This window comes from Temnothorax americanus, unplaced genomic scaffold, assembly GCF_048541705.1.
Source record: "Temnothorax americanus isolate GAGA-0224 unplaced genomic scaffold, ASM4854170v1 Scaffold150, whole genome shotgun sequence".
Classification (NCBI taxonomy): domain Eukaryota; kingdom Metazoa; phylum Arthropoda; class Insecta; order Hymenoptera; family Formicidae; genus Temnothorax; species Temnothorax americanus.
In genome coordinates, this window is record NW_027509287.1 from 108,597 (window position 1) to 135,723 (window position 27,127).

The window sequence follows — 27,127 nt, forward strand, 5'->3', positions numbered from 1 at the left end:
CTCTTCAGGTGCGTCACTAACCTACATTGCATTTTTTTGAAAATTGAGATAATTATACGGATATACATAATATAAATAGCGTATACATAAATTGTGAATAAATAATTACCCTTTTCTTGATCGTTGACTTAATTTTAAAACTGCAGTACGTTCAATCACAGATATTATGCACTTTTGTCGCAATTTTGGACTGTTTTCTTGCGCACTTCTTCGGGACGCATCTGAACTAGCAAACTGGTTACCAGGCTTATCCTACACCAGCACAACGTCTTAAAATAGTAAATTAAACAGATTTCCGAATTGATTATGCATCCCTGATTTTGTTGCTCGCTATTTTTAACAAATTCGATTTTGTTGCTCCACCCTTAATGCTTAAAAACCGCCCTTAGCTTATCCTATACCAGCACAACGCCTTAAAATTGTAAATTAAACAGATTTCCGAATTGATTATGCATCCCTGATTTTGTTGCTCGCTATTTTTAACAAATTCGATTTTGTTGCTCCACCCTTAATGCTTAAAAACCGCCCTTATTAGCTTATCCTATACCAGCACAACGCCTTAAAATTGTAAATTAAACAGATTTCCGAATTGATTATGCATCCCTGATTTTGTTGCCCGCTATTTTTAACAAATTCGATTTTGTTGCTCTACCCTTAATGCTTAAAAACCACCCTTAGCTTATCCTACACCAGCACAACGTCTTAAAATAGTAAATTAAACAGATTTCCGAATTGATTATGCATTCCTGATTTTGTTGCTCGCTATTTTTAACAAATCCGATTTTGTTGCTTTACCCTTATAATGCTTAAAAACCACCCTTAGCTTTTGGCCATAAAATCAGTAAAACGTAATTAACTAATCTTGAACATAATTAATTAAATATCTGACTAATTTGCAATTTTAGAGTATGTTTTTAAGGAGAAATAGCTTTGGGGGTAGTTTCCAGGATTAAAAAATAAAATTACAAAATCGGGAATAGAGCAACAAATTAGCAACAAAAAAGCACTAAAAGAATATGTTTTTTTTTATTTAACACAATTTTTTGAATGGCTGTGGTAACTTTAAACATAAGTTAGCACAGCCACTATTTTCTCCGAAACGGCTGGAGCAACAAAATTGGGAATTGAGCAACAAATTAGTAACAAAAGAGCACTAAATTTCTGTATAAATTTTAATCGATTGTGCTGAATTGGCTGTGTCAGCTTAATAGACGTGCATATCCTGACAGACTACCAAACATTCATATGAATTTTATTTTATTGAATTGACTGCGCTTTTCTACTAATTGACTCATTTTATCGCAATTGACTGTAATTTATCGTCTAAAATTTTCATGTATTACTTTCATTTTTACGCTGAAGATTACACAAAAAAAGTGTCAAAACGTTCGAATTTGTATTAACTAATATATATATTTTATTATTGATTTATTTTGATTGCGCATTAATTATCGCGCGCGTGGCTCTGATGGCCTCTTTTACTTCCTTTTATTTGATTTAAAAATTGAAACAACAATGTGTAATAATAATATTAATAACATACTGATATGAATCAGGGGTGGTCATTTTCCATATAGCGATAAATAATTGTTTTTCAGGTGATATTGTTTTACGTCCTGATTTTGATCTTAGTAATTTAGTAATTTTTTTCAGATTTGACAATGTTAGTAGAACTGCAAGAACTTTGTGGGTGGCTAATGCAATTTGGGAACAGTATATGAGATAGGTAGATATTTCCTTGATTGTTTCTCGTGCGACATTCGTTCCTGTAACAACATTCTTGTAACGACTTTGTTTTGTATACTTTTAGAAATCTCTTGATAAGGACACAAAACCAGTGTCGAAACGTCGAGTTAACGTAAAAATAAATGTCAGTTTAGTCAAAAATACAACCTGTGTTAGTAATTTAGGTTTTAAAATTTGTAAAATAGAATTAAATGTTGCTCGCTTTATTCTAAAAAAAAAGGTTTATTTTAAAAATTAAATATTCTTTCTCATCGAATAATAATTCTAATAATGTTATTATTTGCGCAAATACAGTATTCGATATAAAAGTAACCACCCGAATAGGGGGGGTAGATTGGGTCAAACTGAAAAGAAAAGTCTCGTACCATTTTGCAAAATTCGCAATAGTTAACGAGTTATTAAATAAAACGTCTGAGCGAATGAGCGCACAAGGAGCGATAGAGGCGGGCCGCGGGCCTTGGCGGCTGGCAGGGCTGGCACGGTGCCCGGCGCGCGGCGAGCGATGGGGGTCGAGAGACGAGCGGCGGCGGGGCGCGGCGTGGCGCGGCGCGGCGAACGTCGAGCGACAGATGTTATACACTGCGGCGAAAAAGTATTAGAGCCATCAGCCCATACTAAACTTACGATAATTCCTTCGCGTAAACGGGATTTTCCTTCGCGTAAACGGAATTTTGTAGTAACTTACAATAATTTACTCCGCGTAAACGAGTGAATTATCGTAAGTTACTACAGAAGTAACGCGCTCGCGTAAACGTAGTAACAGTAGGTAGCACACGTATTGCATAGGCATTGCCGTAGCGTCTTACGCCTTAGATAATATTAATTAGTTTAGCTTGAATTATGTGTAATAGAAACATTTAATTTTAGTAAATTTAATTATTTTGCATATCAAAGTTTACGAGGTTTACCACAAGCTTTACTTTAACTTTTGTGTATGTTAAGAATAACTTTAATGGTGCGTGTCCATCTGCGAGTAAAACTCTCGAGAGTAGCTCTCGAGATTGATTCTCGCAAATGGACATATTCCTAAAGAGTACCTATAACGGAGAATGAATCGCAGCTCTCGGCGAGCGAACTTTTCAAGACCTACTCGCAAATCGACACGACGTTATTTTACTCTCGGAAATCAGCTCGCCAACCTCGAACGCTGTTCGTATTTTGAGAGCTACATGATGACACAAAGGAACTTATTGAATAATGCGGAAATCATGAACCATTGTAGAATATTACTGTGACAGAAATAAAAATTTTTTTAATTTTTATGTTTTGCGAATAAAGTGCGAAAAATTCATAATTTAAAGAATTAGATAAGAATATTTTTAATACATTCTCTTATTACTTGGTCAATAATTAGTTACACTTTAGTTTTACATACTTTGTACGTTTTAGTTACAGCGCTGAAATTAAATACATTTTTACACATCGCGAATTAAGTACATTAAAAAAAAAAATTATTTAATGTTTACATGTAAAAATCTAACATCAAGGTATTTCGCAAACTGAAAACTAAATAATAATATCGCACTAGTAGTACGTGTCTGAGCAGATCTGAATACATTCGGTAAATAATTATATCTCTGCACTCTCGGCAGAGCAAATTATATCTGGTCAGATCTGGTTATAGACCGAGAACTGGCTACGAAAATACCACCGTCATTTTTAAGGAAATTTTCACCCTCAAACAATTGTGGCAATGTTGCAAATTAAGAAAGCGCAAATCTGGCTGCTGGCCGCTGGTGCGTTTAACGGGGGCGTACGCCCTTAGCTGTAAAATATCAAGGGTAAAAAACGTCATAGCTGTACGGCTAAAAACTTTTTGCTTAAAGTATTGCCAGATCAGGGTATAACTGCTTAAAAGCCGGTTTACACACGCAATGATTATGCCCGATCTACAATAGCTGTAGTAAGCTGTAGTAAGCCTCAAGATGTAAGAAATTGACCAATCACAATCGATTATTCTCCTCACATTCGCCTGTAATTGGTCAATTTCTTACAGCTTGAGACTTACTACAGCTATTGTAGATCGGGCATTAGTGACGCCAATCCACGCCAGTCGACTAACGCCAGTTAAAATGCAAGTCAATGCACGTATAAACACTTGATACAAACTGGCGCTAGTAATGTGTCGTTTATTGGCGGTTATTGGCCAAAGCATATAACCTCAAAATTTGAGGTTATATGCTTGCTGTCATTTACTGTGTGTTTAATAAATGTTAAATATTTTCCATATTATACGCCAATTACTGTGTAAATACTTGTGAGTTTGCTAATCGGTATCTGGCGCCAATGAATGCCAGTCAGTTGGCGCCCCTAATCATTGCGTGTGTAAACCGGCCTTAAGACTAAATAACATTCACGTCATTTCTGTAAAGTTGAAATATTTTTGTTTATTGTATACGTATTTAATAATCTGTATATGAAATGACAGACAAAAATCTCGGGTCTAACACCGTGCCAGACCTCGCCGAAAATCTCAGTATCTATGGAATGTACTGTAAATTGCCGGCAGCAACAATTAATTTTATCACTTAAATTTTTCAAGTATTAAATTTAAAATGTTCTCTCCTAATAACAATAATATTTACGAACATTTTTACGGGGGGGGGGGTATACAAAAATTTCGGTTCTAAAACCTTGACAGACTCCGACAAACAAATCGTAGGATATAAATGTTCAACTTTTTTTACATATGTTTTAAATTTGAAATGTTCTGTTAATAAAAATAATAAATATAAATAGTAAAGGCTCATAAGATTAGAAATCAATCAAAGAAAGATGGAGCGTGGAGCCGTAATAAGGTGTTGGTGTTCATATATTCTATACTTACATATAAAGAAATAACGAATTGTAATGTATGTACATACCGTACATATACATATATTCCAATTTATTAAACTGCGCGCCGCAAATTTGTTGGACTTGAAACACAGCTATCTTGGAACATTAATACCCTTCCCTACCCCGGAATTAAATCTACACGATAAACGTAAAAAATTTATTGCGAAAAATATTATCTCAGTCAGGATTCGAACCTGAAACCTCCCTCATTCCGCGAAGGGCGTCGTACCAATTAAACTACCGAGGTATATGTGGTAATATTTATCGCAATAACCGGTTATTAACTTGAACAACGTATGTCTAGCCCGCGTATATAAGTATAATAGCCCTGATAACCGCCAACGATAAAAAACGATAAAAAATTTCTTATCGTTTTTAATATGGTTAGTGAATCGTTCATTTACGATACTCTATCAGAAATTCACGTTACAAATACTTGGGATCCTATTGTAAGTGTCTTATCAGCTCTGCACATCAGTTTCTATTGTTTTTAATATGGTTAGTGAATCGTTTATTTACGATACTCCGTCAGAAACTCACGTTACAAAATATTTGGGATCCTATCGTAAATGTCTTATTATCAATTATACATCAGTTTCTAATCGTTTTTAATATGGTTAATGAATTGTTTGAATCGGTTTTAGAAAATCCATTTCAATCGTTACAAATCGTGAATTAAGGAAACAGATTCATACCGATTCATTTCTTTTAATCGGTTTTTATCGTTTTGAAGAATGCCGGGAACGGGGCAACTAGCGCCAGGAGTCGGAGGTTGCTGGGCTCGGTGTTCGGTGTCCGGGGCAGCTACCGCCAGAAGGTCCTTATAGGAATTAAAGGATCCCTCCAGTTACGATACTAGATTTCTCTGCTTTTCGCCTCGCAGGGGGTTTGCTTATATATTATGACTGGATGTATTTTAAATACGAGAAGCGCTTTCCATCATGCGCGGCCTAGCGGCATTGTCGCGACCTAATCGCCGATTTGGTTGATGCGGATTTAATTTATATCATTGATATACGAGATAGAAAACGAACCGATTTGCTGCAGTAAAGAAGATGATAAGTTGTATGTCAGAAAATCCTAATAAGAAACGATAGATGTGTTGGTTTGGTTAAGTCATATAAATAGCGATGAGATGTCTATCATTTTATTCTTATATATCCGTACTAATGCATACGGTAAAATTATTACCATAATTAACAATATATACTATATCGTGTATATACGATTGATTCAGACGGGCAATAATTGTACATATAGAAAACGATTTATGACTATAAAATTTGTATAGTTATTTCCTTATTCGGATCTAAAACGATAGAAACCGATTCGATTCGATTAATGTTTTATCTGTCTTCTAAATATGCAACGATATTAGAACTGATAAGATACGATTAAAAACGATACAGATATAGCGCCGTTTTTCGGTTTTTAATCGTTTACTATCGGAGATGGTTACCAAGTAAAGGATCATAAGATTAGAAATCAATCAAAGAAAGATAGAGCGTGGAGCCGTAACAAGGTGTTGGTGTTCATATATTCTATACTTACGTATATAAAGAAATAACGAATTGTAATGTACATACCGTACATATACATATATTCCAATTTAATATACTGCGCGCCGCAAATTTGTCGGACTTGAAACACAGCTATCTTGAAACATTAATACCCTTCCCTACCGCGGAATTAAATCTACACAATTTAATTGTTTAAAAAACGTAAAGAATTTATTGCGAAAAATATTACCTCAGCCAGGATTCGAACCTGGAACCTCCCTCATTCCGTGAAGGGCGTTGTACCAAATTTTTTTTTATTTATGAATGTTTATTGTGCCAAAATACATAACTGGGTTTAACGTGTTGTACCAATTCGACTATCGAGGCATGTGGTAATATTTATCGCAATAACCGGTTATTAACTTGTCTAGCCCGCGTATAAATTTAATAGTAAAGGCTCATAAGAGAGATTAGAAATCAATCAAAGAAAGATGGAGCATGGAGCCGTAACAAGGTGTTGGTGTTCATATATTCTATACTTATACTTACATATAAAGAAATAACGAATTGTAATGCATGTACATACCGTACATATACATATATATTCCAATTTAATAAACTGCGCGCCGCAAATTTGTCGGACTTGAAACACAGCTATCTTGGAACATTAATACCCTTCTCTACCCCGTAAAAATAATAAATTATTTTTGTTTTATTACAAAAATGGAAAATTTTAAATTTATTTTATATTTAAGTAAAAAAATGGTTAAACAATTTTCAATCATCTGTTTCGCTATAATCTTCATATAAATAATCATCAAGTGCTTCGCAGTCACCACCGTCATTGCTATTATTAGGTTCATTTTCATCATATCATTATCATCATGATCGATGTTGTCATAATGATAACATACCTACTCATGAAAAATAGCTTCCATGTGTGTATTTTATCGCCCCGGTAAAGAGCTGTTTGTCGGAATCTGTCAAGGTTTTAGAACCGAAATTTTAGTGTGCCCCTCCCCCCGTAAAAATCTTCGTAAATATTATTGTTATTAGCAGAGAACATTTTAAATTTAATACTTGAAAAATTTAAGTAATAAAATTAATTGTTGCTGCCGGCAATTTACAGTACATACATTCCATAGATACTGAGATTTTCGGCGACGTCTGGCACGGTGTTTAGACCTGAGATTTTGGTCTGTCATTACATATACACGCAGAAAATTTTTCTCGTAAATACAAGTATACACGAACAAAGTAAATACCATACTAATCTTGCACGGCTAGGATATAGTCATAATATGTAAAAGATTTCAAGAAAGTATAGGAAAATTTAGAGAGCAAAGAATAAAACTATACGCAGAAGTAAATATTTCCATTAAGTATGGGACTTTCGAAGGGTCGACAGGAGTCACGGCCGAACTCCGAATTGATGTTGGAGACCTCGCGCGGTGACAATACGAAACTTCGTTTCAGTGTCGCCAACATCGAGAAACTAACTTCTAGGTTTTATGTGTGAATACGCACACACCATTGAACTGCTCACGCGGACGCACGGTAGAGAGACATACCTCTATGAAGTTGGCCGGACAACTTCAACGTATCGAACTTTCATTAATTGGAATCGATTGGTGGTCGTTTGGTGGTCTTTGGTAGTCTAGTCCGATCGTTTGGTGGTTAGTCGTTTTCCTATAAAATAAAAATAAAATTTCCAGTGTGAAGTTAGCCGGACAATTTTTATTTTTCAACCAATTTTACTTTTTACGTTTTAATGACTATATTCGTGACCACCAAACAATTCCGCGTCGATTGTGCCGTATGAAAGTCAATTTGATTAATAAATAATGTTTATCCATCAAATTACCGAGCCAACGTCACGGAGTCATGCGACCAATGGCGTGAGAATACGGTTTTTTCTATTTTTTTAGGAAAACCATTGACCACCAAATGTTTTAATTACGATATTCGTGACCACCAAACGATTCCGCGTCGATTGAGCCCTATCAAAATCAATTTGGGTGATAAATACAATTGTTCCGACTAGTGGCACAGAGGTGATATGTCCGGCATTATGCGCATACGGTTTTTTCTATTTTCTAGGAAAACGGTTGATCACCAAACGTTTTTATGATGATATTCGTGACCACCAAACGATTCCGCGTCGAATGAGCTATAAAAAAGTTAAATTGGTTGAAAAATAAAAATTGTCCGGTTAAGTTCACACCGGAAATTTCATTTTTATTTTATAAGAAAACGACTAACCACCAAACGATCGGACTAGATTACCAAAGACCACCAAACGACCACCAATCGATTCCAATTAATAAAAGTTTGATACGTTGAAGTTGTCCGGCCAACTTCATAGAGGTGAGAGACATATGCTAAAAATGCGGCGTTGCCGCGTCTGTGCGGCGTTGCCGCGTGCTCCCCGCTTTAGCAATACCACAGTATATACAGTAGCGCAACTCCTCTGATTTCGTGTTGGCCAAAACGGATTGCGCATGCGCGAAATAAAGCACTATTTCTATCTCTTTTCTTCTTACTGTCTTTCCTTTTCTAACGGATTTAGAGGCACATTTAAATGCCTAAGGCGTTAAAGTGCTATAGACAGCTATAGAGTGACTTGATAAAAGTCGGAAAAAAATTGTGTAAATTGTGTTATTGTAAAGTGTGTGATTGTGAAGAGATTTGTGAAGTGATTGTGAAGTGATTTGTGTATTGGAAGTATAGAAAGGAAAGTTAACCTGTATAAATTTTATTTATAAACAACGACACTTCCTTTTTCCAAAAAAACATAATAGGTACAATACTATTTTAATAATTGTTTACATCATTATTTCATTATTTGCGTAATTTAATTAATTATTCTGACATACACAGGTGGTTGGCATGGGTTCAAGCATGCAGAAGATTGAATTTAATACCAAAAGGCCCCGAGTATGCTCACCGCAATTGTCGATTGTGCCATGTACATTTTGAAGGAAATCAGTATAAAATCGTCAAAAGTCGAGCTCGCCTTCATCCAGATGCTGTACCAACAAGATGTTTAGAGTTTACCAGTAATAAGTAAGTTTTCATTTATATTAGTTTTAATTACTCTTTATTTGGAAAAATCTAGTTTTGATACTTGAAAATATTTTTGATAGTAATATAAAATAATTAAAAACATATTATTTTACTGCAGTACTACAGTTTCTACAGTATCAACAGATGTAGTATCAATGGAATATGAAAACAATAATATGTAAGCTATTTTTGCATTTATTATAAAAATATTAGAAAAATTAAATTTAAATTAACACATAACTCAAGAAGCTAAAGAAGTTTATGTATTATTAGTATTACAATGCGCAAATTATACATATATTTAGTTTTTAATATTAATAAGTTTTTAATATTATTGCAATTAATGCAATTTCTTTTGTGCAATAGCTTAGCATTATCAGTAAAGTTTCCAATAATATATATTCATTATTTGTAAAAATTTATCTACATATATGTTATAAAATAAAATGTAAAAATTTTATCAATATATATTGACCACATATTATTGTATCATTAAAAAATTAAGTTTATTACTACACACACACACACACACACACACACACACACACACAAAATGTATAATATATTTAATAAATAATATATTGTAAAATGTGACATATTTTATAAAAATATATAAATGTATACATTTAATCTAAAAAGTGTTATATTACGTTAAAATGTTTACATAATTTTTGTGTGTGTATACTTTTATGCGAGAAAATTATTCTATATATTATATATGTTATATACACTTTTTTATATTTTACATTTATTCCTGATTTATCATATATTATATATATATATATATTTATTTATTTATATAACATACTGTTATATTATATTAGTATAATATTTCATATATTAGTATTTTATATATATCATTATTTTGCATCATTAACGGATTCATCTATTATATATGTAATATTTTTTAATATTTTTTTTAATTTCTTTCATTTTTTTTACGCGCGCATTGCATGACATTGTACATTGTTAACAATAATTCTGCATAATTTTGATTGAAACTAACAGACACGGTTGTATCTCGCGCCAACTGCGTTAAATTAACCTCAATGGACTAAACGAGTAGGAAAGAGAGAGATGACGAAGAGAGAAGTGAGACAGAATACTGCTTTATTTCGCGCATGCGCACTCCATTTTGGCCAACACTAACATCAAAGGTGCCGACAGAGAGTTGCGCTACTGTATATACTGTGGCAATACGGCCTGAAAAATGCTTTCTGGCCGTCCGTAGCAGAAGGCAGTAACGTACCAAGGCCAACAAGCACCCGCTTTAGATAAATTTTGTGTTTTGCTGATGTATTTAGAAAATTTACAATAAACTAGAATGATTTATCAAAATGATTTTATATCAGCGGTGCACACGTACTTTTGTTGTTAAAATTTTGCAGCAAATATTGAGATTCTGATGTATTAAAAAATTAGATGGATAATAATGTTGATAAACACTCCGTTTTTTGTTTTTTTTTAATGTTATAAAACTTTATTTTATAACATTATACGAAATTATTTCACAATAAGTTTTATTTCTGTAATATTATATGTAAGTTATATATATATATATAATATCACATATGTCATAATTATATATATATATACATACATATATATATATATATATATATATATATATATATATATACATATATAATAAGTATGTATGTATGTATATATATATGGGGCATTCTCCGTGAAAACAGACACCCCCTCTGTCCAAAAATTGGAATCACCTAAAAAATTCTTTCGGGGCTCATTTTATAGCTACACATATGTAGTTTTAGTAGAGCTGCGGCCTTTTGAAAAATCAACATGGCGGACCCCAATATGGTGGCCGAAGTCTGCGGGTAACGAGGTACGACAGATGAAATCGTTACTTGGAAGTTATAGACTGTCATAGAAAAATGTGTTAATGTGTTTATTTAGTAGTTAGCATTGAATCCATGGAAAAAATAAATTTTTAGTTTGTCCAAAACCAATATGGCGGCCAAATTATCCGTGAAATGCTAAAAAATAATTATTTCGTTCTTTAAAACGTACAAACTGCGTTCAATTTTCATGAAAATTTATATCATGATACATTTTAAGATGTTGATCATAAATTAACAATTGGGACGTCGTATTTGAATATAACGAAACCCAATATGGCGGCTGTATATTCGAAAAATGTTAAAAAATAATGACGTCGATATTCAAATCATACAGACTCGTTCTAATTATTATTAATTTAAGTGTTACGGTATTTTTTAATTGCTTTTTTCTTACTTTTTCAAATTTTTAAGAATTTTTATTATTTTTTTATTTTTGACTATGATTTCGTTATTGCGGTAACAAAATTTGAACGTGGTTGATCAAATATGGCCGCTAGATATCTGTCTCTCCTGCCTTCACTGGCCGGACAGTCTGTCTCTCCTGCCTTCACTGGCCGGACAATCTGTCTCTCCTGCCTTCACTGGCTGGACAGTCTCTCTCTCTTGACTTCACTGGCTCGAAAAACTACCTGTCTTGCCTTCACTTACTTATTCAATGTCAAAATAGAGAAAAAGTTCATATTTTGTCGACCAGTGTAACCAGAAATGTACTTAAGTTAACAAATGAGATGATTTTTTATCGGTTTATGGACTTATTCAGATACTAAGGCATATATGCCGTATCTCGTAAACTAGATCTGATAGACCACAAATCTGACGGTATACTTGGATTCTGCACCTCACAATTACCTAGGAACACTTAACAAATTGCAAGCAACAAAATGTGTAATTGGAAAGAGTTTGTATGATTTGAATATCGACGTCATTCGTTTTTAACATTTTTGGAATATACAGCCGCCATATTGGGTTTCGTTATATTCAAATACGACGTCCCAATTGTTAATTTATGATCAATATCTTAAAATGTATTATGATATAAATTTTCATGAAAATTGAACGCAGTTTGTACGTTTTAAAGAACGAAATAGTTATTTTTTAGCATTTCACGGATAATTTGGCCGCCATATTGGTTTTGGACAAACTAAAAATTTATTTTTTCCATGGATTCAATGCTAACTACTAAATAAACACATTAACACATTTTTCTATGACAGTCTATAACTTCCAAGTAACGATTTCATCTGTCGTACCTCGTTACCCGCAGACTTCGGCCACCATATTGGGGTCCGCCATGTTGATTTTTCAAAAGGCCGCAGCTCTACTAAAACTACATATGTGTAGCTATAAAATGAGCCCCGAAAGAATTTTTTAGGTGACTCCAATTTTTGGACAGAGGGGGTGTCTGATTTCACGGAGAATGCCCCATATATATATATATATATATATATATATATATATATATATATATACATACATACATACTTATTGCAAAGTGTTTTCATAATAATATGTTTATAATTCTCATTTATTTAACATTTTTGATATTGTCGTATTTTATAGAATGACTATAGAAACCATAGCAAGTAAAAAAGTCGTTATTTTATTTTTCTTATAATTTTTTCCAATACAGAACTGCCTAAAATTGCGTAGTTTTGTAATAAAATTATTTTAAAAATTATTTGACGAAAAATTGTCGCAAATATTTGCATGATTGAATCTGTTCCTGCAATTTATGTCCTTATGAAATTAAGTCCTTTCTTATGCTTCTCTAATGTCGCAGTCCCGCAAATCCCGCGGAATCCCGCAAGTATAATTTTATATTTGCGGGATTAAAAAATAGCAAAAATGCGGGATCCCATTTTGCGAGATTGCAAGCACTATCTCTAATCTATATTAGACAATGGGTGCGTTCAGCCGATACTCTAGCAATCGTGAGCAGTCGCTCGTTTCCTCTCCTTTTAATCCATTGGGTCAAAGGAGAGGAAACGAGCGAAAACGAGCGACTGCTCACGATTGCTAGGCTAGCGGAGTATCGGCTGAACGCACCCAATGTATAAGATCAAAATTTTAAACTACATACTTATTTCAATGAAAATTACATTGAGTCATAAAAAAATGAATTAGAGAAGCATAAGAAAGAACTTGATTTCGTCATAGATTGCAGGAACAGATCCAATCATGCAAGTAATGTGACAATTTTTCGTTATAATTTTTAAAATAATTTTATTACAAAACTACGCAATTAGGCAGTTCTGTATTGAAAAAAATTAGAAGAAAAATAAAATAACGACTTTTTTACTTGCTATAGTTTCTATAGTCACTCTCTCAAATACGACAATATCAGAAATGTTAAATAAATGAGAATTAAACATATTATTACGAAAACACTTTGCAATAAGTATATATATATATATATATATATATATATATATATATATTATTACATATATGTGATATAACACACTTACATATAATATATTACAGAAATAAAACTTATTGTGAAATATTTTCGTATAATATGAAATAAAGTTTTATAACATTAAAAAAAAGAACAAAAAACGGAGTGTTTAATCAACATTATTATCCATCTAATTTTTAAATACATCAAGCTCTCAGTATTTGCTGCAAAATTTTAACAACAAAAGTACATGTGCACCGCTGATATAAAATCATTTTGATAAATCATTCTAGTTTATTGTGGATTTTCTAAATACATCAGCAAAACACAAAATTCATCTAGGTTTTCATTTATGTCTTGCATGTATGTTGAGATACTGCACCTCTCTGGCCACCTTCTAATGCATAGAGCACACAGTCTTATCCAATATAATACCGACTTCATTGGTACTATTTAATATCTTATTGATGTTTACTGCTTTTCTATTATTAAATTTTGTAGTTTTGGAATTTTTATTTATAACTCATTTACCTATAATATATAAAATAGATATTATTTTCAAGTTACATCATATTTTAATCACAGAGAATATGACAGATAAATTTATAGCATTATTTACTTTAATCTTACCATTGATAATAATGCCAAGAAGTTTGGTGTTGAAAATTTATAATTACTTCGACTGTATGTATAATTGTATATAAAATTGTATATAAAATTGTATATAAAATTGTATATAAAATCATTTTGATAATAAATCATTCAAGTTTATTGTGGATTTTCTAAATATATTAGCAAAACACAAAATTTATCTATGTTTTCATTCATTTCTTGCATAACTAATTATAATGTATGTAAAGAGTTACTGCGCGCATTTCTTGCACTTCTAATAATTTTTTTCCTTGTAATATAAATAAGTGATGTAAAACATAATTCATTTTATTTGTATGAAAATAAATAAGCAAGCAACAAAAAAACGAAAAAAATTATTAGGAACTATATAGGAGATGGTTTATAATGCATTCAATGTACAAATCTGGATGAATGTCGTTCTACAAATTTTTAATGCAAATCAAGGACCTATTAAAGGATTCAAATCCATGTTAATTACCAGTATGAAATCTACACATGTGTCACAAGATTTTGGGACGTATATAGAAAAAGCAGTGACCGAAGCTACTAAATTTGCATCCAGACATTTAAACAAAATTGAGCTTACTAATAAGAATGGATAAGCGATTATACTGGTTAAAAATTATTATATTATTAGCACAAGAAATACATATAATTGTAATAAAATCATATTTTTATCTCTATCTCTATATAAATGAATGTATGTGTTTGTCCGCTATGCAAATCTACAGTTTTGAAATTAAATCAACCTAATTTGGTATACTATTTTATGATACTCTAACTTAGACCGTAGACGTATTTTGAGAACCGCATCATTACCGATTTTTTGGGATATCGGTTCTAAAATATTCATAATGTCTGTCTGTCTGTCTGACTTACTGCGAACTACTCATTTATTAATGAACCGATTTACTGGAAACTGGTGCCAAAATTTGTATAACTTTTCGGAAATAATGTACTAATATATAACATTCTTACGGGTGGTGTGTACGTATGTTTGGACGTTATTCTTAAAAACTTATCAACCAAATCTTAAAGTATTATATATATATGAAACAGGGGTAGAAAAACTAAGGAATATAATAGAATTCAAAAAATTGTAGTAGAAGAGAAACAACTTCGTGTCAAAATCTTGTTAAAGCAATTCTGTACCCTCCTCAATTGACGAATGTGGCTGTTAAGTGGGGTAAAGAAAAAGAAATAGTGGCACAAGAGCAATTGCAGGTGGAGTTGGGAATAAAAATTAATGATTGTGGAATATTTATTGATGATAATATCCCATATCTTGCCGCAACGCCTGACGGCATTGTCGGAGACGATACTATCGTTGAGATAAAATGTCCTTACGCGGCGCGGCAAGTGTCTCCCACCGATGCAATGCTGAATAAGATTGCTTCCACTCGTACAATATTTGATAAAATAGATAATACTCAAATGAATCAAAGACACGCGTACTACTTCCAAGTGCAAGGACAACTCCACATAACGCAAAGAAAGTATTGCATTTTTGCTTTGTGGACACCCTTTGGATTGAAGTACACGATTGTCGAACGTGATGACAGATTTTGGGAAACAAAAATGTTATTGCTGCTTAAACGATTCTACGAGGACTGCTTGGTTCCTGAAATAATAGATAGTAGAGCAGCACGAAAAATGCCTATTCGGGAACCGCAGTATATCATCGAAGCACCAAGAAGTAGCTAGAAAAAAAGATATAAAAGTAGAAAGTAGTATTGAAGCTAGCAAACAATTATTGTCGAACACTACTACCACTGTTGCTGTTCCAGAGCAAGATGACGATTGCATTATAACTGATTATTATATACGAGATCTAACTGCAATGAGGATGATAAAAAGTAAAAAACAAATGTTAGATAATGTAATAACTTCCCCGCGAAAAACGATCTAATATGAATATAACTAAAATCATATTAAATCATATTAAATTTGGGTAAAATTCAAATTAATTCCAGATTTTATATTAAAATTATATTTGTTTAAATACAGTTTTAATTTGCACTTATTAAAATCAGTTATGTAGATTAAATATGATCCACAATAAAATAGGGCTTTAATTAAAATTTAATTAGATCACTTATGTGGATCATATAACACTTCGAATCAAATATGGTTTTAATTTGTATTTAATAAGATAACTTATGTAGATTATATATGATTCAGAACCATACATGATGCAGAATATTTATATATAAGACTTTAATAAAAAGTTAATGTGTTCTGTATGCGACTTTTACTCGATTCAATTGCGACTTTAACCCGAAGGGCCTAGCGGAGTAAGCATGTGAAATCGGCCCTTGATTATACAAAGCTGACATTAATGTCACAAGTTAGTACCAATATGATAAAACTTTCCACCAAATATTATTTAAAAAAATTCATTTTTTTAGAAGTTATGCAAGGAGAAAGTAAAATAAAGAAATATATTTTTCTCGAAAACCACTTGACCGATCTTGATGAAAAAAATATATGTTATGTAGACTAATAAAACTAATTAACAAAAAAAATGTCTAAAATGTTTGCCAAAAAAAAGACCAAAAAAAAATATTTGAATTTTTAATTTTTTTTTTTTAGGGTGAAATTTTCGAGGTACCCCTTTGAAATTATTTTTACGAAAATTTTTCTTAAAATGTCCACTATAACATATATTTTTTTCAATTTTTTTTAAATGGTGGAACATAGTTAAAAATACGAAAATCGTAAGCGTCGCGTCACTCCGGCGCACAGTGCAGTGCCATTCCGCGTTGCGGGTGTTCGATGTAACTTTACTAGCACATATGTACGTCTGCAATTAGCCTATAATATGTATACTTTTTAATTTTTATAGTTTTTAGAGTTTACCACGTGGAGGTTGCACACGGTTTAAACTCCTTATTGGGGTGCTTTTTTAACGGAGTCCCCTCGCCTTTCACTACGTTTCCGTAAAATCAGGGTGCTTTTTTAACGTGAGTCCTTTCGCCTCTCACTACGTTTCCGTAAAATCGGGGTGTTTTTTTAACGTGAGTCCCCTCGCTTTTCACTACGTTTCCGTAAAATCAGGGTGCTTTTTTAACGTGAGTCTCTTTGCCTCTCACTACGTTTCCGTAAAATCGGGGTGCTTTTTGAATGTAAGACCCCTCGTCTCTCATTACACCCTACACCTACGATTTATTTAATCTTCTTCACTATCACACACTGTCTATTACTGGAATGTTATTTGTTTTCTTAAACAGATCGCTAATGGGCTACGAACAATTGGATGCTGCTGTCATATTGCTGCAATTATATATTATCTATTTCATGCAAGATATTTAGCGAAAATTTTGAAACCAGCAGAAATACTGAGCGATCTGTTTAAAAAAACAAATAACATTCCAGTAATAGACAGTGATAGTGAAGAAGATTAAATAAAATCGTAGGTGTAAAGCGTAATGAGAAGCGAGAGGTCTTACATTCAAAAAGCACCCCGATTTTACGGAAACGTAGTGAGAGGCGAAGGGACTCACGTTAAAAAAGCACCCTGATTTTACGGAAACGTAGTGAAAGGCGAGAGGACTCACGTTAAAAAAGCACCCCGATTTTGCGGAAATATATAGTGAGAGGCAAAGGGACTCACGTTAAAAAAGCCCCCAATAAGGAGTTTAAAACCGTACTGCAACCTCCACGTAGTAAACTCTGGAAACTATAAAAATTAAAAAGTATACATATTATAAGCTAATTGCAGACGTACATATGTGCTAGTAAATAAGTTACATCGAACACCCGCAACGCGGAATGGCACTGCACTGGTGCGCCAGAGTGACGCGACGCTTACAATTTTCGTATTTTTAACTATGTTCCACCATTTAAAAAAAATTGAAAAAAAATATATGTTATAGTGGACACTTTAAGAGAAATTTCCGTAAAAATTTCAAAGAAGTACCTCAAAAATATCACCCTAAAAAAATATTAAAAAGTTCAAATATTTTTTTTGATCTTTTTTTTGACAAACATTTTGGACATTTTTTTGTTAATTAGTTTTATTAGTCTACATAACATATATTTTTTTCATCAAGATCGGTCAAGTGGTTTTCGAGAAAAATACATTTCTTTATTTTACTTTCTCCCTGCATAACTTATAAAAAAGTGGATTTTTTAAAATAATGTTTGGTGGAAAGTTTTATCATATTGGTACTAACTTGTGACATTAATGTCAGCTCTGTATGATCAAGGGCCAATTTCACATGCTTATTCCGCTAGGCCCTTTGGTTTTAATTTGATTCTTATTAAAACGTAATTTTGTTTAAATAATGTTTAAATAATATTTGCGGTAAAATTTGTTTCTTTATTTGTCGAACTTAACATGTAAAATATTTGATTCAAATTAAAAAAATAATAATATAGTCATATAAGATTATATATGATCAGATCAGAATATTGCATCTCAAAGTATCCGATAGATGGCATTCGATGTGATCTGTTTCTCGTAATTAAAATTTGACAAAGAGTGTTATAAGATTACGGTATCAAGAAGACACGACACTGTCTCGGAACGACACAATTTTTGTATCAGTTATATCGTGAAGTCTACTCTTATATAATAAAGTAGCACGCTTAAAAAATAAAATTTTATATAATCTTGTTTAAGTTTAAATTGGTATAACTTTAAATTTAAAACAAAATTATATAAAATTCTAATAAGATCAAATAACATTTATATATGACAAATTTGACTTATATGACTTATATGATTATATTTGACTTATATTTAATATATATGATTATATATGATTATATTTAACAAATTAATTTTGAATTTATTACCATATTTAATCCACATTTGGCAAATTAAAACCATATTAACTCTGCATTTTTTTTGGTCTGTGCGGCTGATTTTGCATATTTTAACAAAGCAAGGTCCAGTTTAATCCATATATAGATTAAATAAGATGGGGTACTTTAATTTGATTTAAATATGACATATTTAAATTATAATTGATTTGCATATTTGATTCTAATAAGATTCTTAATAAATTCATATAAGCTTTTAATACGGTTTTAATACAATCGTTTTTCGCGGGTCTCTCCGCTTAGTGAAGGATAATATTTTGTCTATAACTAATAAATTAAATGATGAATCGTTAGATCTATTTTTACGCATTGTAAGAGAGACTTCTTGCTTTGAAACACAAAGTGTGTTATACTTACAATACCCGCACTTAATTGAAGCTAGTCGTAGCAATAAAAGCTTACAAATTATTGGCGGAACTTGCACAGATCATTGGCGATGTATTTATTTTGATGGCACCAAACTTCATGTGTACGACAGCCTATCTGGTACTAACGTATGATAAATTGGCTGCTAAAGAGAAAGAATATATTCGCCTTCGTTATCCCACGATAACGAAATAGGATATAATTTGTGAAAAAGTACAAATAAAACAACGGGATTCCATTTCTTGCGGAATTTATGCTGTGGCTTTTGCTACAACTGTAGCCTTGAAAGGAAATCCTTATAATGAAAAATATTCTACTGACGTAAAATGCATGAGACGTCATTTATTTAAAATTCTAGAAAACAAAAAATTATTGCCTTTCTTGAATTAATATTTTTCATTATTTAACACATCTTTGTAAGCTTTTATTGCTAAATATTGCTCAATAATTGTTAAATTAACATTTGTTAAATATTACTAAATAATTGTCATTGTATAGAACATATAGTAACATGTAATTGTTACTGTATCTTGCATGCAAATAAAAATTTTGGAGAGACGATAAAAGAATATTGGATGCGTTCTCACGGGAATGGGCGTTGGAGGGGCCCATTCTATATTTCATATATGTAATATTTATTATGACAATTATTTTATGTTATACTTTTGTTTTGAAAATAGTGCATTGCAAATCAGATCGCAATTTGAACTGAGGTGATTGTGTCGCAAAGTGTTAATATGAGATAGGTTCTTTTTGTTTTGCAATGTACTATTTTTAAAAATACATAGTAACGGGAACATGAAACAAATTACTAAATACAAAACCAAAGTTGCATGTAAAATAACAAAAAATATTTTATAAAGTATACTTCTCATAATATGGTTGAGGTCACTTTGCGACGCAATCATTTAACTTATTGTTAGTTTAAATTGCGATCCACTCGAATTATTAATTCGTGTTGTTTATTCACATAATTTTATTGTTTTTTTCCAGATTTATAAATTAATAATATATTTTATTGTTATTATAATTAGTCTATGCACGCAACATAGAGTTGCTTATTGTTGTAGGTGGAGCCACCATATTTAAAAGGCGGAACACTTTGTGTGCACAGTGGGGGTTTTAGTGAGTAAGAATCTCACACTACCCCGGACAACGGAGGTACCTTTTGAAGGTTTCCCCCACGTGAAAAAAAATTACTTATTATAAATACTTACTATACATTTGTTTATTTTGTAAGTACTAATAATTTGAAAGCATAAATAAATTGAGCTACTGCATCTCTTGCACCTCTAATAATTTTTTTTTTTGTTGCTTGCCTATTTCCATACAAATTGTGAATGATGTTTTACATCATATTTTTTTATTAAATAAATTCCAAAACATTTTTTTATTTTATTAGTCATTTCAGTCTTTATATTGCTTTTATATATATTGTATATTACATTTATATATTTTATGTATTTGTGTCACAAATAAAGAAATATAATAAATAATATAATATAAATTATGTCACTCTTGGTCGTGTTCCGAAACTGCCAGTACTAAAAATCTATAGGTCACGTCACATGTATTACAGATTTTCAGCACTGGCAGTCAATTTCGGAACACAGCTCTACGGCCTGTATTACAATATATTGTACAAAATGTTTAAAATAGTCATTGGTAAAGAGGAAAATAAAGTATTATTTGACGAGGTATTCAACGTACGTTGAATGTACGGACGTAATGTACGTATTTCATGTTAGTTTTTCAAGATAAAAACGGGTTTTGAATGACAGTCCTTTAAAACGTTGTTTTTTTAAACAGCTGTACATAATTTTGCACAAAATTGTACTTTTAAGTACGACATTCCTATAGAATGTTTCCCTTGGCAAAATCAAACAACTTTTTCTATTTTAAATTGTGTAAAAAATGTGAAAGAAATATATATAATATTATTTCATTAAATACATATATGTATATATGTGTATGTAATCCGTGGTTATAAATTAAGTTTTATATCTGTTTTTTTTTGTAATAACATTATTTATATCGATTTTGATTTTATTATAACATATTTCTTTTGTTAATTTCAAAAATTGGCTGTAGTTGTCGTAATAGTTTGGATGATTTCTGAAATATTTTTGCTATAAATATGTTATTATTTTCAGTATTATAATAAATAAAACATGTGCATTTTTTCCGATTAAACACTAGAAATACCAAAAGCTATTTTCAACCGCTTCTATTTTTTATAATATCCTGTTTTTTATTGTAAAAGTAGAAAATGTAGATTATAATAAAAAAATTATTTGATGTTTAACATAATTAATGTAACATTACTTTTAAAAATTGAAACGGTAGAAAATTATTTGGTATTTCTAGTGTAAAGGTTACTTTAGACAATCTAATATAATTCACGTCAGAAGAATTATATAATTCTATTTGTTATGTTTTGTATTTTGTAATCTAGAGAACATTTGAAGATGTATAATTAATGTATGTATGTATACATATGTCTGTATCTGTATATATTTTTTTACATGTACCTCTAATTTTTTGAATGTTTTTTTATATATGCACTTTTGTCACAAACTGTCGTGAATTATAAATCGTGTAAATTAAAACTAATACTCTTTTAATATCTTTTCTTTTTCTATGTTCTGTCCTGTATATTTTTGTCTATCCTTTTATATTTTTTTATGTCTATTCTTTATACCAATTCTATGTCTCTCTCTATCTCTCTCTTTCTTTGTTCTATCTGTATTCGTAGGAAATGTAAAGAATTGTTTTCTTTAATATTAAAGAAAACAATTTTTACATTTCTTCTTGACGGAAGAGACTACCACCTTCTCGCGGTTTCCGTTGAACAACAATATGTACGTTGTTCATGCATTTATTTGAGAACAAATATTACAATAAATTTATCATAATGTTGCACAAATAATTTATTCTTTTTTTAAATTTTATATTACATGTATTTGCCATTAGCGAAGTAATTATACTATCAAAACAATATTTCTAAAACAAACAATATATAATTTAATGTTTTATTTCACTTTTTTGTGTTAACAATAATTTATTTTCTACATAAATAACATGATTTTTTTTTAAAAAAAGCATACATATATATATTGGCCAAGAGTGGATTTCTATTATTTACGCTTTTTCTGTTTTTCATTTCTTTTATACAGTTTATTTTCAAAATAAAGATAATATAGTTTTATTAAATATTATTTACGTAATTTTGATCAATTTTACTAACATTTTTTGTTTTTAGTTTCATTACTTTTAAATAAGAGACACACGATAGTGTTTCACGCCTAGTGTGGGAAGGGATATTTTATTGTCATATGCAATGTCATAATATATATTTTATTCATAAATCAACATCAGAAGGGATACGCGAGACATAACAGACGAGCCAAGTCAGCCGACGCGCTAACGCATATATGAACGCATACGCCGACTTTCGGACCGGCTATGGCGGCTATGGCTATGGCTATGCTTATGTAGCTCTTCTACATATCCGTAATCCGTAATTCACTTCCGGTTTCGCCATCGTGGCGTGCGCACGGTGGCGAGTTATCTCCCGCTTAAAATTGTGAGTGATTATAATTTGCGGATAGCTGAGACATTTTTGAGCGACCTGTGTGAGCACAGGCGCGGCCGCTGTCTGCCGGAAGTCTTTTTGTGTGGGGCTATTGTTCGGTCCATTGCGTGTGAGGAATATTTCTTGACGAGAGGGGCGTTAAACTCTTTCGGCCGACATGTCGGCTGGGGGCAACCCCCCGTCCCCTGCTTCGCCTACTTTTGAAGATGCTAGAGAAGATTTTCAAGCTTTTTTATCGCAACCAAAGAATTATCAGGGTGAAATGACGGATAATATGGAGTTTGAAGATGAGTCAAGAAAGCGTCCCCTTCCTTCTTCTACTGAGGAGGAGGAGGCTGCAGGATCCATGGTGAATAATAAGAGCAGTAAGAAGAGACAAATCGCTTTGAGTATTATGCCTTCCGCTGCGAAGAAATCAGGTAAACAAACTCCGACGACTACGAGTAAGTCAAATACGAAAAAAGAGGTTATTCCACCAATTAAGAATCAGGATAGCAAGTCCGGGTCAACTGAGTCGACTACTTTATATGGAGCTTACACAAAAGCTCCCTTTATAGTTTTGTTCCGCATCCCTTCGACAAAGGATCAACCCAGGAAACGTTTCTCAATGATTACAATGGCTAAAAAACTCAGGTCGGCGAACGTAAAATATGATAGCGTTGCGCCTTCTTCATTCAACACGTGGAGGGTTACATTTCCGTCAAAGGCCGCAGCTAATATGGCTCTGAGGAACAAGTTCGTTAAAGATGAAGGATTTATAACATACATTCCGAAATACAAATTAACTCGTCAGTTCGTTATAAGAAGTATTCCTCTCGACATATCCTTGACTGAGCTGAAGACTGTAATCGAGGAAGAGAATCAGGATATCCTAATCTCGGATCTCTTCAGGCTGAAGAGGAGGGATCGCACCACTGGTATTTGGTCGGACTCGGAGGCGGTCTGTGTCCAGAAATTGGGTGAAGAATTACCGGACCATGTAAAGATTTATAAAACAATTGCTCACACATCACCGTTCCAAAGGTCGGTACGACTCTGTTTCAATTGCGGCCTATTTGGTCATCTATCTAAATTTTGCGAAAGGAATCCCAGATGTCTACAATGTGGCAGTGAGAACCATGTTAGTTCTAAGGAGAAACCTTGCTCCGAACCGAAGAAATGTATTAACTGTGAGGAAGAACACGCTACTAGTGATAGAAAATGCCTTAAATATATAAAGAACCTCGAGATTGCAAAAGTGATAGCCGTTGATAATCTTCCCTTTATGGAGGCAAGGGCCTTAGTTCAGAAAAGGGAGAATAAAAATTGCCCGGTATATGAGGATCGGCGTCCGCCAGCGTTTTCTTCAAGAAACTTCCCTCTTCTTCCGTCGAGGGGTGGCACGTCTGCGTCTAACTTTGCGACAAGTCTACAATCCAGTTCGAGAGGAAGAACATTTGCTGCTAGCCTTGAGAAGGTGGCTCCGGAGATCTCATCCAAACTCTTGAAAATAATGGAAAAGGCGTCTACTATGAAACAACTGGACCAACTGGTGACTAGATTAGAGAGAACCATGAAGCTCCACGAGGAGAACATTAAAGAATAGAATCTTGTCAAAGGTTTTTTTTCCTTTTTTCTTTGTACATCTTTACGCGTTAACGATCTCTGTTACTATTAATCTTTAATAGCCTAGTAGCTTAACCAGTTTAGTATAGTTTGCTCTGCGTTAGAGCTTTGCACTTTTTTTTCCTTTTTCTTAACTTTAATAACTTCTTCATTTTTATATTTTTAATCTTCTTCTCTTACTTTTTTTACTTTTTTATAATTTTTTCTTCCTGGTTTTTTCTCATTCCATATTTTGGAATGGATAAATTTAGGTTGATACATTGGAATGCACATTCCTTGTTACAGCGTTTCCAAGAATTGGAAAGGCAGAGTACATTATTCGATTGCGCAGCAATTTCGGAAACATGGCTTAAACCACAACTTAATTTCATGTTGAGAGGCTTCGATACGATAAGAAGGGATAGGATTATAGGTAGAGGTGGAGGGGTAGCTATTTTGGTTAGTCATGCCCTTAAATACAGAGAGATTTCCGTGCTGGAGGATTGCGCAGGTAAAGTGGAAGCATGTGCAATTGAGGTGTTTTTTCCGACTTTAATCTTATTATTGTATCTTGCTATAGACCCCCCCAGAGTGGTCAAATTTCTGAAAATGAGTGGGTAAGATTTTTTACTCAATTTGATAACAATAATGGACTTAGTAAATATATTTTCGTGGGTGATTTTAACTCTCACAGTCCGGTTTGGGGATCTTCGTTCTTCTGTCAATCGGGTAGGCCACTGTCGTCTGCAATTGAGGATACTGAACTCGTCCTAGTTAGTGACGGGGCTTCGTCCTTCTTGGGAAACGCTTCGTGCGGCCCTTCAATCATTGATTTGGCGTTCTGTCATGCTTCCATTGCTCCTAGACTGAGATGTCAGACTTTGGATGATGCCTGGGGATCGGATCATTATCCCGTTTTGATTACGTCGTCAATGAATAGAGACCCCTCTTCTTTCCCACGTAAGCGAACCAAATTATACAATAAGCACACGGATTGGAATCAGTTTAGCCTTATTATGGATAAAGATCTTAGAATCCTGATGTTGTCGGATCAGCTTAATCCCTCGGTCTTATATTCTTCATTCTTGGCAATTGTGGAAAAGGCAGTGGGGGAGGCTACCCCGGGGAATCCTCGGAACCCCCCTCCCTCTCCTCCTCGTCCTCCGTGTATTTGGTGGAACGAGGAATGCGATACGTGGATAGCGGAAAGAAAGTTAAAACTAAAGATTTTTATGGAAACGGGTAGAGCTGTAGACTATGAGGCCTATAGACATCAATGTGAGGTAACAAGGAAGGGGTTAAGGAGGATTAAACTTGAGGCTTTTAAAGAGTTCGCAGAATCTCTCAGAAGAGATACTAACCCCAAAATAGTTTGGGACACTATGAAGAAGTTTGATTCGAGATGGAATAGGACTGAGACAAGTAGAGCGGTTCCCACCGAGAAGATCGACAATGTCCGTAATCAAATTGAGGAACTATTCCCCCCATGGGCTCCCACTCCTCGACCAGAAGAATCTTTGAGTTCTCCGGGAACGGACCCTTTCCTGGACTTACCTTTTCTGCCTGAGGAACTTGATTGGGCTTTGGAATCGGTAAACTTAGGTGCTAGCCCTGGACTGGATGGAATCGATTATAGAATTGTTAAAAAATTCTCCCCGCTGGGCAAAGCTTTTCTCTTGAAAATTTACAATCTTCTTTATAGGGAGGGCATTTTTCCGGAAGAATGGAGAGACTATTTAGTTTTCTTTATTCCAAAGCAGGGATCTAATAATAAATTCCGACCCATATCACTCTCATCATTCCTATGTAAAGTCATGGAAAGATTAGTGACGAATAGACTTCTTTGGTGGCTAGAAATGAATAAACTCATCCCGGATTCACAATATGGGTTTAGAAGACAGAGAAGCTGTCTTGACAATTTAACAATTTTATACTCGGACATTTTGATAGGATTTGAAGAAAAAAGGGCTATTCCAGCTGCGTTTTTAGATGTGAAGTCAGCTTATGACTCAGTCCTTCCAGATGTTCTCATTGATAAGTTGGCTGCTCTGGGCCTTCCCCCACAAAGCAAAACATTTATTTATAATTTGATCTCTTTTAGAAGGGTTTCATGTGGCTTTCAGGAATTGGATGAAAGAAGATTCGCTTTTCGAGGTCTTCCGCGCAGGGTAGTGTAATGAGCCCGATACTGTATACAATATATGTTACTGAAATAGATAGTATAAATTACGGTGATGTGCATATGCTTCAGTATGCAGATGATATTTGTCTTTACTCAACCTCCCCGTCGCTGGCTATTGGAATAAAGAATTTGGAACAGGCCATTAAACATATTGAGGAGAAACTAAAGGAAATTGGGTTGGTACTATCTCCATTAAAGACACAGTTTTGTACCTTTAATAGGACTAGAATGAAAACGAGCACCCCTTTGAACGTTTCTGGTATTTTAATTCACCCATCTGATGTGGTACTTTTTCTAGGAGTCTCCTTTCATAAAAATCTAAATTGGAAGTTTCATATGTTGAAGCTAGAAAGAAGATGTGCAAACTCAATTAGAACTCTCAAATGTTTAGGTAGGAAATGGTGGGGATCTGACCCATACGTTCTTAGGAAGGTTTATAGAGCGTTAATTCGTTCTAGACTTGAATATGCAGGTTTCCTTATGGGTTCTGTCTCCAGGGACCTGTCTACGAAGGTGGACAAAATTCAG

General features: G+C 33.0%; 1 long non-coding RNA gene across 1 annotated transcript in view; it reads right to left on the minus strand.

Annotated features, from left to right (window-relative positions):
* LOC143895289 (uncharacterized) overlaps positions 1-6,700 on the minus strand; it is a 35,380-nt gene extending 28,680 nt beyond the window's left edge. Inside the window, exon 1 of the long non-coding RNA XR_013256270.1 lies at positions 4,611-6,700. This is a non-coding gene — a long non-coding RNA (uncharacterized LOC143895289). The remainder of the gene's footprint in view (positions 1-4,610) is intronic.
* Between the last annotated feature and the right edge of the window lie 20,427 nt (positions 6,701-27,127).